Raw genomic sequence first — 12,032 nt, 5'->3', positions numbered from 1 at the left:
AATTAGAGAGGCTACTCATGTGTTGTAATTAGAGAGGCTACTTTATGTGTTGTACACTGTATGTGTTGTAATTAGAGGCTACTGTATGTGTTGTAATTAGAGGCTACTGTATGTGTTGTAATTAGAGGCTACTGTATGTGTTGTAATTAGAGAGGCTACTGTATGTGTTGTAATTAGAGGCTACTGTATGTGTTGTAATTAGAGAGGCTACTGTATGTGTTGTAATTAGAGAGGCTACTGTATGTGTTGTAATTAGAGAGGCTACTGAATGTGTTGTAATTTAGAGAGGCTACTGTATGTGTTGTAATTAGAGAGGCTACTGTATGTGTTATAATTTAGAGGCTACTGTATGTGTTATGTAATTAGAGAGGCTACTGTATGTGTTATAATTTAGAGGCTACTGTATGTGTTGTAATTAGAGAGGCTACTGTATGTGTTATAATTAGAGAGGCTACTGTATGTGTTGTAATTAGAGAGGCTACTGTATGTGTTGTAATTAGAGAGGCTACTGTATGTGTTGTAATTAGAGAGGCTACTGTATGTGTTATAATTTAGAGGCTACTGTATGTGTTGTAATTAGAGAGGCTACTGTATGTGTTGTAATTAGAGAGGCTACTGTATGTGTTGTAATTAGAGGCTACTGTATGTGTTGTAATTAGAGAGGCTACTGTATGTGTTGTAATTAGAGAGGCTACTGTATGTGTTGTAATTAGAGAGGCTACTGTATGTGTTGTAATTAGAGAGGCTACTGTATGTGTTATAATTAGAGAGGCTACTGTATGTGTTGTAATTAGAGGCCACTGTATGTGTTGTAATTAGAGGCCACTGTATGTGTTGTAATTAGAGGCCACTGTATGTGTTGTAATTAGAGGCTACTGTATGTGTTGTAATTAGAGGCTACTGTATGTGTTGTATAATTAGAGAGGCTACTGTATGTGTTGTAATTAGAGGCTACTGTATGTGTTGTAATTAGAGGCTACTGTATGTGTTGTAATTAGAGGCCACTGTATGTGTTGTAATTAGAGGCTACTGTATGTGTTGTAATTAGAGGCTACTGTATGTGTTGTAATTAGAGAGGCTACTGTATGTGTTGTAATAGAGAGGCACTAGAGAGCTACTGTATGTGTTGTAATTAGAGAGGCTACTGTATGTGTTATAATTAGAGGCTACTGTATGTGTTGTAATTAGAGAGGCCTACTGTATGTGTTGTAATTAGAGGCCACTGTATGTGTTATAATTAGAGGCTACTGTATGTGTTATAATTAGAGAGGCTACTGTATGTGTTGTAATTAGAGAGGCTACTGTATGTGTTGTAATTAGAGAGGCTACTGTATGTGTTGTAATTAGAGAGGCTACTGTATGTGTTGTAATTAGAGAGGCTACTGTATGTGTTGTTGTAATTAGAGAGGCTACTGTATGTGTTGTAATTAGAGAGGCTACTGTATGTGTTGTAATTAGAGGCTACTGTATGTGTTGTAATTAGAGAGGCTACTGTATGTGTTGTAATTAGAGAGGCTACTGTATGTGTTGTAATTAGAGAGGCTACTGTATGTGTTGTAATTAGAGGCTACTGTATGTGTTGTAATTAGAGAGGCTACTGTATGTGTTGTAATTAGAGAGGCTACTGTATGTGTTGTAATTAGAGAGGCTACTGTATGTGTTGTAATTAGAGAGGCTACTGTATGTGTTGTAATTAGAGAGGCTACTGTATGTGTTGTAATTAGACTGTATGTGTTGTAATTAGAGGCCTACTGTATGTGTTGTAATTAGAGGCCACTGTATGTGTTGTAATTAGAGAGGCTACTGTATGTGTTGTAATTAGAGAGTTGTAATTTAGAGGCCACTGTATGTGTTGTAATTACTGTATGTGTTGTAATTAGAGAGGCTACTGTATGTGTTGTAATTAGAGAGGCTACTGTATGTGTTGTAATTAGAGAGGCTACTGTATGTGTTGTAATTAGAGAGGCTACTGTATGTGTTGTAATTAGAGAGGCTACTGTATGTGTTGTAATTAGAGAGGCTACTGTATGTGTTGTAATTAGAGAGGCTACTGTATGTGTTGTAATTAGAGAGGCTACTGTATGTGTTGTAATTAGAGAGGCTACTGTATGTGTTGTAATTAGAGGCCACTGTATGTGTTGTAATTAGAGAGGCCACTGTATGTGTTGTAATTAGAGGCTACTGTATGTGTTGTAATTTAGAGGCACTGTATGTGTTGTAATTAGAGAGGCCACTGTATGTGTTGTAATTAGAGAGGCTACTGTATGTGTTGTAATTAGAGGCTACTGTATGTGTTGTAATTAGAGGCTACTGTATGTGTTGTAATTAGAGAGGCTACTGTATGTGTTGTAATTAGAGAGGCTACTGTATGTGTTGTAATTAGAGAGGCTACTGTATGTGTTGTAATTGCACTGTATGTGTTATAATTAGAGAGGCTACTGTATGTGTTGTAATTAGAGGCTACTGTATGTGTTGTAATTAGAGGCTACTGTATGTGTTGTAATTAGAGGCTACTGTATGTGTTGTAATTAGAGGCTACTGTATGTGTTGTAATTAGAGAGGCTACTGTATGTGTTGTAATTAGAGAGGCCACTGTATGTGTTGTAATTAGAGAGGCTACTGTATGTGTTGTAATTAGAGAGGCTACTGTATGTGTTGTAATTAGAGAGGCTACTGTATGTGTTGTAATTAGAGGCTACTGTATGTGTTGTAATTAGAGAGGCTACTGTATGTGTTGTAATTAGAGAGGCCACTGTATGTGTTGTAATTAGAGAGGCTACTGTATGTGTTGTAATTAGAGGCTACTGTATGTGTTGTAATTAGAGAGGCTACTGTATGTGTTGTAATTAGAGAGGCTACTGTATGTGTTGTAATTTAGAGGCTACTGTATGTGTTGTAATTAGAGAGGCTACTGTATGTGTTATAATTAGAGAGGCTACTGTATGTGTTATGTAATTAGAGAGGCTACTGTATGTGTTGTAATTAGAGAGGCCACTGTATGTGTTATAATTAGAGGCTACTGTATGTGTTGTAATTAGAGGCTACTGTATGTGTTGTAATTAGAGAGGCCACTGTATGTGTTGTAATTAGAGAGGCTACTGTATGTGTTGTAATTAGAGAGGCTACTGTATGTGTTGTAATAGAGGCCACTGTATGTGTTGTAATTAGAGGCTACTGTATGTGTTGTAATTAGAGGAGGCTAGAGGCTACTGTATGTGTTGTAATTAGAGAGGCTACTGTATGTGTAATAGAGAGGCTACTGTATTGTTGTAATTAGAGAGGCTACTGTATGTGTTGTAATTAGAGAGGCACTGTATGTGTTGTAATTAGAGAGGCTACTGTATGTGTTGTAATTAGAGGCTACTGTATGTGTTGTAATTAGAGAGGCTACTGTATGTGTTGTAATTAGAGAGGCTACTGTATGTGTTGTAATTAGAGGCTACTGTATGTGTTGTAATTAGAGAGGCTACTGTATGTGTTGTAATTAGAGAGGCTACTGTATGTGTTGTAATTAGAGAGGCTACTGTATGTGTTGTAATTAGAGAGGCTACTGTATGTGTTGTAATTAGAGAGGCTACTGTATGTGTTGTAATTAGAGAGGCCACTGTATGTGTTGTAATTAGAGGCTACTGTATGTGTTGTAATTAGAGAGGCTACTGTATGTGTTGTAATTAGAGAGGCTACTGTATGTGTTGTAATTAGAGAGGCTACTGTATGTGTTGTAATTAGAGAGGCCACTGTATGTGTTGTAATTAGAGGGCTACTGTATGTGTTGTAATTAGAGGCTACTGTATGTGTTGTAATTAGAGAGGACTGTATGTGTTGTAATTAGAGAGGCCACTGTATGTGTTGTAATTAGAGAGGCCACTGTATGTGTTGTAATTAGAGAGGCTACTGTATGTGTTGTAATTAGAGGCTACTGTATGTGTTAGAGGCCTACTGTATGTGTTGTAATTAGAGAGGCTACTGTATGTGTTGTAATTAGAGAGGCTACTGTATGTGTTGTAATTAGAGAGGCTGTACTGTGTGTGTATGTGTAATTTAGAGGCTACTGTATGTGTATGTGTTGTAATTAGAGAGGCTACTGTATGTGTTGTAATTAGAGGCTACTGTATGTGTTGTAATTAGAGAGGCTACTGTATGTGTTGTAATTAGAGAGGCTACTGTATGTGTTGTAATTAGAGAGGCTACTGTATGTGTTGTAATTAGAGAGGCTACTGTATGTGTTGTAATTAGAGAGGCTACTGTATGTGTTGTAATTAGAGGCTACTGTATGTGTTGTAATTAGAGGCCACTGTATGTGTTGTAATTGTTGTAATTAGAGAGTCTACTGTATGTGTTGTAATTAGAGGTTGCTGTATGTGTTATAATTAGAGAGACTACTCTGTGTTATAATTAGAGAGGCTACTGTATTTGTTATAATTAGAGAGGCTACTGTATGTGTTGTAATGAGAGGCTACTGTATGTGTTGTAATTAGAGGATTCTGTATGTGTTGTAATGAGAGGCCTACTGTATGTGTTGTAATGAGAGGCCTACTGTATGTGTTGTAATTAGAGAGTCCACTGTATGTGTTGTAATTAGAGAGGCTACTGTATGTGTTGTAATTAGAGGCTACTGTATGTGTTGTAATTAGAGAGGCTACTGTATGTGTTGTAATTAGAGAGGCTACTGTATGTGTTGTAATTTAGAGGCCACTGTATGTGTTGTAATTAGAGGCCACTGTATGTGTTGTAATTAGAGAGGCCACTGTATGTGTTATAATTAGAGAGGCACTGTGTTGTAATTAGAGAGGCTACTGTATGTGTTGTAATTAGAGAGGCTACTGTATGTGTTGTAATTAGAGGACTGTATGTGTTGTAATTAGAGAGGCTACTGTATGTGTTGTAAACTGTATGTGTTGTAATTAGAGGCTACTGTATGTGTTGTAATTAGAGAGGCTACTGTATGTGTTGTAATTAGAGAGGCTACTGTATGTGTTGTAATTAGAGAGGCTACTGTATGTGTTATAATTAGAGAGGCTACTGTATGTGTTGTAATTAGAGAGGCTACTGTATGTGTTATAATTAGAGAGGCTACTGTATGTGTTGTAATTAGAGAGGCTACTGTATGTGTTGTAATTAGAGGCCACTGTATGTGTTGTAATTAGAGGCCACTGTATGTGTTGTATTAGAGGCCACTGTATGTGTTGTAATTAGAGAGGCCACTGTATGTGTTGTAATTAGAGAGGCTACTGTATGTGTTGTAATTAGAGAGGCTACTGTATGTGTTGTAATTAGAGAGGCTACTGTATGTGTTGTAATTAGAGAGGCCACTGTATGTGTTGTAATTAGAGAGGCCACTGTATGTGTTGTAATTACTGTATGTGTTGTAATTAGAGAGGCTACTGTATGTGTTGTAATTAGAGGCTACTGTATGTGTTGTAATTAGAGGCTACTGTATGTGTTGTAATTAGAGAGGCCACTGTATGTGTTATAATTAGAGGCCACTGTATGTGTTGTAATTAGAGAGGCTACTGTATGTGTTGTAATTAGAGGCTACTGTATGTGTTGTAATTAGAGAGGCTACTGTATGTGTTGTAATTAGAGGCTACTGTATGTGTTGTAATTTAGAGAGGCCACTGTATGTGTTGTAATTAGAGGCCACTGTATGTGTTGTAATTAGAGAGGCTACTGTATGTGTTGTAATTAGAGGCCACTGTATGTGTTGTAATAGAGAGGCCACTGTATGTGTTGTAATTAGAGAGGCTACTGTATGTGTTGTAATTAGAGGCTACTGTATGTGTTGTAATTAGAGAGGCTACTGTATGTGTTGTATTAGAGAGGCTACTGTATGTGTTGTAATTAGAGAGGCTACTGTATGTGTTGTAATTAGAGAGGCCTACTGTATGTGTTGTAATTAGAGAGGCTACTGTATGTGTTGTAATTAGAGGCTACTGTATGTGTTGTAATTAGAGAGGCTACTGTATGTGTTGTAATTAGAGAGGCTACTGTATGTGTTGTAATTAGAGAGGCTACTGTATGTGTTGTAATTAGAGGCTACTGTGTATGTGTTGTAATTAGAGAGGCTACTGTATGTGTTGTAATTAGAGAGGCTACTGTATGTGTTGTAATAGAGAGGCCACTGTATGTGTTGTAATTAGAGAGGCTACTGTATGTGTTATAATTAGAGAGGCTACTGTATGTGTTGTAATTAGAGAGGCTACTGTATGTGTTAATTAGAGAGGCTACTGTATGTGTTGTAATTAGAGAGGCCACTGTATGTGTTGTAATTAGAGGCCACTGTATGTGCTGCTAGAGGCCACTGTATGTGTTGTAATAGAGAGGCCTACTGTATGTGTTGTAATTAGAGGCCACTGTATGTGTTGTAATTAGAGAGGCTACTGTATGTGTTGTAATTAGAGAGGCTACTGTATGTGTTATAATTAGAGAGGCCACTGTATGTGTTGTAATTAGAGAGGCTACTGTATGTGTTGTAATTAGAGGCCACTGTATGTGTTGTAATTAGAGAGGCTACTGTATGTGTTGTAATTAGAGAGGCTACTGTATGTGTTGTAATTAGAGGCTACTGTATGTGTTGTAATTAGAGAGGCTACTGTATGTGTTGTAATTAGATGTGTTGTAATTAGAGAGGCTACTGTATGTGTTGTAATTAGAGGACTGTATGTGCTAATGTATGTGTTGTAATTAGAGAGGCTACTGTATGTGTTGTAATTAGAGAGGCTACTGTATGTGTTGTAATTAGAGAGGCTACTGTATGTGTTGTAATTAGAGAGGCTACTGTATGTGTTGTAATTAGAGAGGCTACTGTATGTGTTGTAATTAGGCTACTGTATGTGTTGTAATTAGAGGCTACTGTATGTGTTGTAATTAGAGAGGCTACTGTATGTGTTGTAATTAGAGAGGCTACTGTATGTGTTGTAATTAGAGAGGCTACTGTATGTGTTGTAATTAGAGGCTACTGTATGTGTTGTAATTAGAGAGGCTACTGTATGTGTTGTAATTAGAGAGGCTACTGTATGTGTTGTAATTAGAGAGGCTACTGTATGTGTTGTAATTAGAGAGGCTACTGTATGTGTTGTAATTAGAGGCTACTGTATGTGTTGTAATTAGAGGCTACTGTATGTGTTGTAATGTGTTATAATTAGAGAGGCTACTGTATGTGTTGTAATTAGAGGCTACTGTATGTGTTGTAATTAGAGAGGCTACTGTATGTGTTGTAATTAGAGAGGCTACTGTATGTGTTGTAATTACTGTATGTGTTGTAATTAGAGAGGCTACTGTATGTGTTATAATTTAGAGGCTACTGTATGTGTTGTAATTAGAGAGGCTACTGTATGTGTTGTAATTAGAGAGGCTACTGTATGTGTTGTAATTAGAGAGGCCACTGTATGTGTTGTAATTAGAGAGGCTACTGTATGTGTTGTAATTAGAGAGGCTACTGTATGTGTTGTAATTAGAGGCTACTGTATGTGTTGTAATTAGAGAGGCTACTGTATGTGTTGTAATTAGAGAGGCTACTGTATGTGTTGTAATTAGAGAGGCTACTGTATGTGTTGTAATTAGAGAGGCTACTGTATGTGTTGTAATTAGAGAGGCTACTGTATGTGTTGTAATTAGAGGCTACTGTATGTGTTGTAATTAGAGAGGCTACTGTATGTGTTGTAATTAGAGAGGCTACTGTATGTGTTGTAATTAGAGAGGCTACTGTATGTGTTGTAATTAGAGAGGCTACTGTATGTGTTGTAATTAGAGAGGCTACTGTATGTGTTGTAATTAGAGAGGCCACTGTATGTGTTATAATTAGAGGCTACTGTATGTGTTGTAATTAGAGGCTACTGTATGTGTTGTAATTAGAGAGGCTACTGTATGTGTTGTAATTAGAGAGGCCTACTGTATGTGTTGTAATTAGAGAGGCTACTGTATGTGTTGTAATTAGAGAGGCTACTGTATGTGTTATAATTAGAGGCCACTGTATGTGTTGTAATTAGAGATGCTACTGTATGTGTTATAATTAGAGAGGCTACTGTATGTGTTGTAATTAGAGAGGCTACTGTATGTGTTGTAATTAGAGAGGCTACTGTATGTGTTGTAATTAGAGAGGCTACTGTATGTGTTATAATTAGAGGCTACTGTATGTGTTGTAATTAGAGAGGCTACTGTATGTGTTATAATTAGAGAGGCTACTGTATGTGTTGTAATTAGATAGGCTACTGTATGTGTTGTAATTAGAGAGGCTACTGTATGTGTTGTAATTAGAGGCTACTGTATGTGTTGTAATTAGAGGCTACTGTATGTGTTGTAATTAGAGAGGCTACTGTATGTGTTGTAATTAGAGGCTACTGTATGTGTTGTAATTAGAGAGGCTACTGTATGTGTTGTAATTAGAGAGGCTACTGTATGTGTTGTAATTAGAGAGGCCACTGTATGTGTTGTAATTAGAGAGGCTACTGTATGTGTTGTAATTAGAGAGGCTACTGTATGTGTTGTAATTAGAGAGGCCTACTGTATGTGTTGTAATTAGAGGCTACTGTATGTGTTGTAATTAGAGAGGCTACTGTATGTGTTGTAATTAGAGAGGCTACTGTATGTGTTGTAATTAGAGAGGCTACTATGTGTTGTAATTAGAGAGGCCACTGTATGTGTTATAATTAGAGAGGCTACTGTATGTGTTGTAATTAGAGGCTACTGTATGTGTTGTAATTAGAGAGGCTACTGTATGTGTTGTAATTAGAGGCTACTGTATGTGTTGTAATTAGAGGCTACTGTATGTGTTGTAATTAGAGAGGCTACTGTACTGTAATTAGAGAGGCTACTGTATGTGTTGTAATTAGAGAGGCCACTGTATGTGTTGTAATTAGAGGCCACTGTATGTGTTGTAATTAGAGAGGACTGTATGTGTTGTAATTAGAGGCTACTGTATGTGTTGTAATTAGAGGCACTGTATGTGTTGTAATTAGAGAGGCCACTGTATGTGTTGTAATTAGAGAGGCCACTGTATGTGTTGTAATTAGAGAGGCTACTGTATGTGTTGTAATTAGAGAGGCTACTGTATGTGTTGTAATTAGAGAGGCTACTGTATGTGTTATAATTAGAGAGGCTACTGTATGTGTTATAATTAGAGAGGCTACTGTATGTGTTGTAATTAGAGAGGCCACTGTATGTGTTGTAATTAGAGAGGCTACTGTATGTGTTGTAATTAGAGAGGCTACTGTATGTGTTGTAATTAGAGGCTACTGTATGTGTTGTAATTAGAGAGGCTACTGTATGTGTTGTAATTAGAGAGGCTACTGTATGTGTTGTAATTAGAGAGGCTACTGTATGTGTTGTAATTAGAGGCTACTGTATGTGTTGTAATTAGAGAGGCTACTGTATGTGTTGTAATTAGAGAGGCTACTGTATGTGTTGTAATTAGAGGCTACTGTATGTGTTGTAATTAGAGAGGCTACTGTATGTGTTGTAATTAGAGGCTACTGTATGTGTTGTAATTAGAGAGGCTACTGTATGTGTTGTAATTAGAGGCTACTGTATGTGTTGTAATTAGAGAGGCTACTGTATGTGTTGTAATTAGAGAGGCTACTGTATGTGTTGTAATTAGAGAGGCTACTGTATGTGTTGTAATTAGAGAGGCTACTGTATGTGTTGTAATTAGAGAGGCTACTGTATGTGTTGTAATTAGAGAGGCTACTGTATGTGTTGTAATTAGAGAGGCTACTGTATGTGTTGTAATTAGAGGCTACTGTATGTGTTGTAATAGAGAGGCTACTGTATGTGTTGTAATTAGAGAGGCTACTGTATGTGTTGTAATTAGAGAGGCTACTGTATGTGTTGTAATTAGAGCTACTGTATGTGTTGTAATTAGAGGCTACTGTATGTGTTGTAATTAGAGAGGCTACTGTATGTGTTGTAATTAGAGGCTACTGTATGTGTTGTAATTAGAGAGGCTACTGTATGTGTTGTAATTAGAGAGGCTACTGTATGTGTTGTAATTAGAGAGGCTACTGTATGTGTTGTAATTAGAGGCTACTGTATGTGTTGTAATTAAGAGAGGCTACTGTATGTGTTGTAATTAGAGGCTACTGTATGTGTTGTAATTAGAGAGGCTACTGTATGTGTTATAATTGTATGTGTTATGTGTTGTAATTAGAGAGGCTACTGTATGTGTTGTAATTAGAGAGGCTACTGTATGTGTTGTAATTAGAGAGGCTACTGTATGTGTTGTAATTAGAGAGGCTACTGTATGTGTTGTAATTAGAGAGGCTACTGTATGTGTTATAATTTAGAGAGGCTACTGTATGTGTTGTAATTAGAGAGGCTACTGTATGTGTTGTAATTAGAGGCTACTGTATGTGTTGTAATTAGAGGCTACTGTATGTGTTGTAATTAGAGAGGCCTACTGTATGTGTTGTAATTAGAGAGGCTACTGTATGTGTTGTAATTAGAGGCCACTGTATGTGTTGTAATTAGAGGCTACTGTATGTGTTGTAATTAGAGGCTACTGTATGTGTTGTAATTAGAGAGGCTACTGTATGTGTTGTAATTAGAGAGGCTACTGTATGTGTTGTAATTAGAGGCTACTGTATGTGTTGTAATTAGAGGCTACTGTATGTGTTGTAATTAGAGAGGCTACTGTATGTGTTGTGTGTTTAAGAGAGGCTACTGTATGTGTTGTAATTAGAGGCCACTGTATGTGTTGTAATTAGAGAGGCTACTGTATGTGTTTTAATTAGAGAGGCTACTGTATGTGTTGTAATTAGAGGCTACTGTATGTGTTATAATTAGAGAGGCTACTGTATGTGTTGTAATTAGAGGCTACTGTATGTGTTATAATTAGAGAGGTTAATGTATGTGTTGTAATTAGAGAGGCTACTGTATGTGTTATAATTAGAGAGGCTACTGTATGTGTTGTAATGAGAGGCCTACTGTATGTGTTGTAATTAGAGAGGCTACTGTATGTGTTATAATTAGAGAGGCTACTGTATGTGTTGTAATTAGATAGGCTACTGTATGTGTTGTAATTAGAGAGGCTACTGTATGTGTTGTAATTAGAGAGGCTACTGTATGTGTTGTAATTAGAGAGGCTACTGTATGTGTTATAATTAGAGGCTACTGTATGTGTTATAATTAGAGAGGCTACTGTATGTGTTGTAATTAGAGGCTACTGTATGTGTTGTAATTAGAGGCCACTGTATGTGTTGTAATTAGAGGCTACTGTATGTGTTGTAATTAGAGAGGCTACTGTATGTGTTGTAATTAGAGGCTACTGTATGTGTTGTAATTAGAGAGGCTACTGTATGTGTTATAATTAGAGAGGCTACTGTATGTGTTGTAATTAGAGAGGCTACTGTATGTGTTGTAATTAGAGGCTACTGTATGTGTTGTAATTAGAGAGGCTACTGTATGTGTTGTAATTAGAGGCTACTGTATGTAGGTAATTATGTGAGAGGCTGCTGTATGTGTTGTAATTAGAGAGGCTACTGTATGTGTTGTAATTAGAGAGGCTACTGTATGTGTTGTAATTAGAGAGGCTACTGTATGTGTTGTAATTAGAGAGGCTACTGTATGTGTTTGTAATTAGAGAGGCTACTGTATGTGTAGAGAGGCTACTGTATGTGTTGTAATTAGAGAGGCTACTGTATGTGTTGTAATTAGAGAGGCTACTGTATGTGTTATAATTAGAGAGGCTACTGTATGTGTTGTAATTAGAGAGGCTACTGTATGTGTTGTAATTAGAGAGGCTACTGTATGTGTTATAATTAGAGAATGTGTTGTAATTAGAGAGGCTACTGTATGTGTTGTAATTAGAGGCTACTGTATGTGTTGTAATTAGAGAGGCTACTGTATGTGTTGTAATTAGAGAGGCTACTGTATGTGTTGTAATTGAGAGGCTACTGTATGTGTTGTAATAGAGAGGCTACTGTATGTGTTGTAATTAGAGAGGCTACTGTATGTGTTGTAATTAGAGAGGCTACTGTATGTGTTGTAATTAGAGGCCACTGTATGTGTTGTAATTAGAGGCTACTGTATGTGTTGTA

The 12,032-nt window shown here is 36.8% G+C and overlaps 1 protein-coding gene across 1 annotated transcript in view; it reads left to right on the top strand.

The window, feature by feature from the left end:
* The window catches only part of LOC112228973 (neurexin-2-like), a 185,267-nt gene that overhangs the window by 131,565 nt on the left and 41,670 nt on the right, over positions 1 to 12,032 (top strand). The window lies entirely within an intron of this gene.

This window comes from Oncorhynchus tshawytscha, linkage group LG30 (genome assembly GCF_018296145.1).
Source record: "Oncorhynchus tshawytscha isolate Ot180627B linkage group LG30, Otsh_v2.0, whole genome shotgun sequence".
NCBI lineage: Eukaryota > Metazoa > Chordata > Actinopteri > Salmoniformes > Salmonidae > Oncorhynchus > Oncorhynchus tshawytscha.
This window is presented reverse-complemented; position numbering and strand designations above follow the sequence as displayed.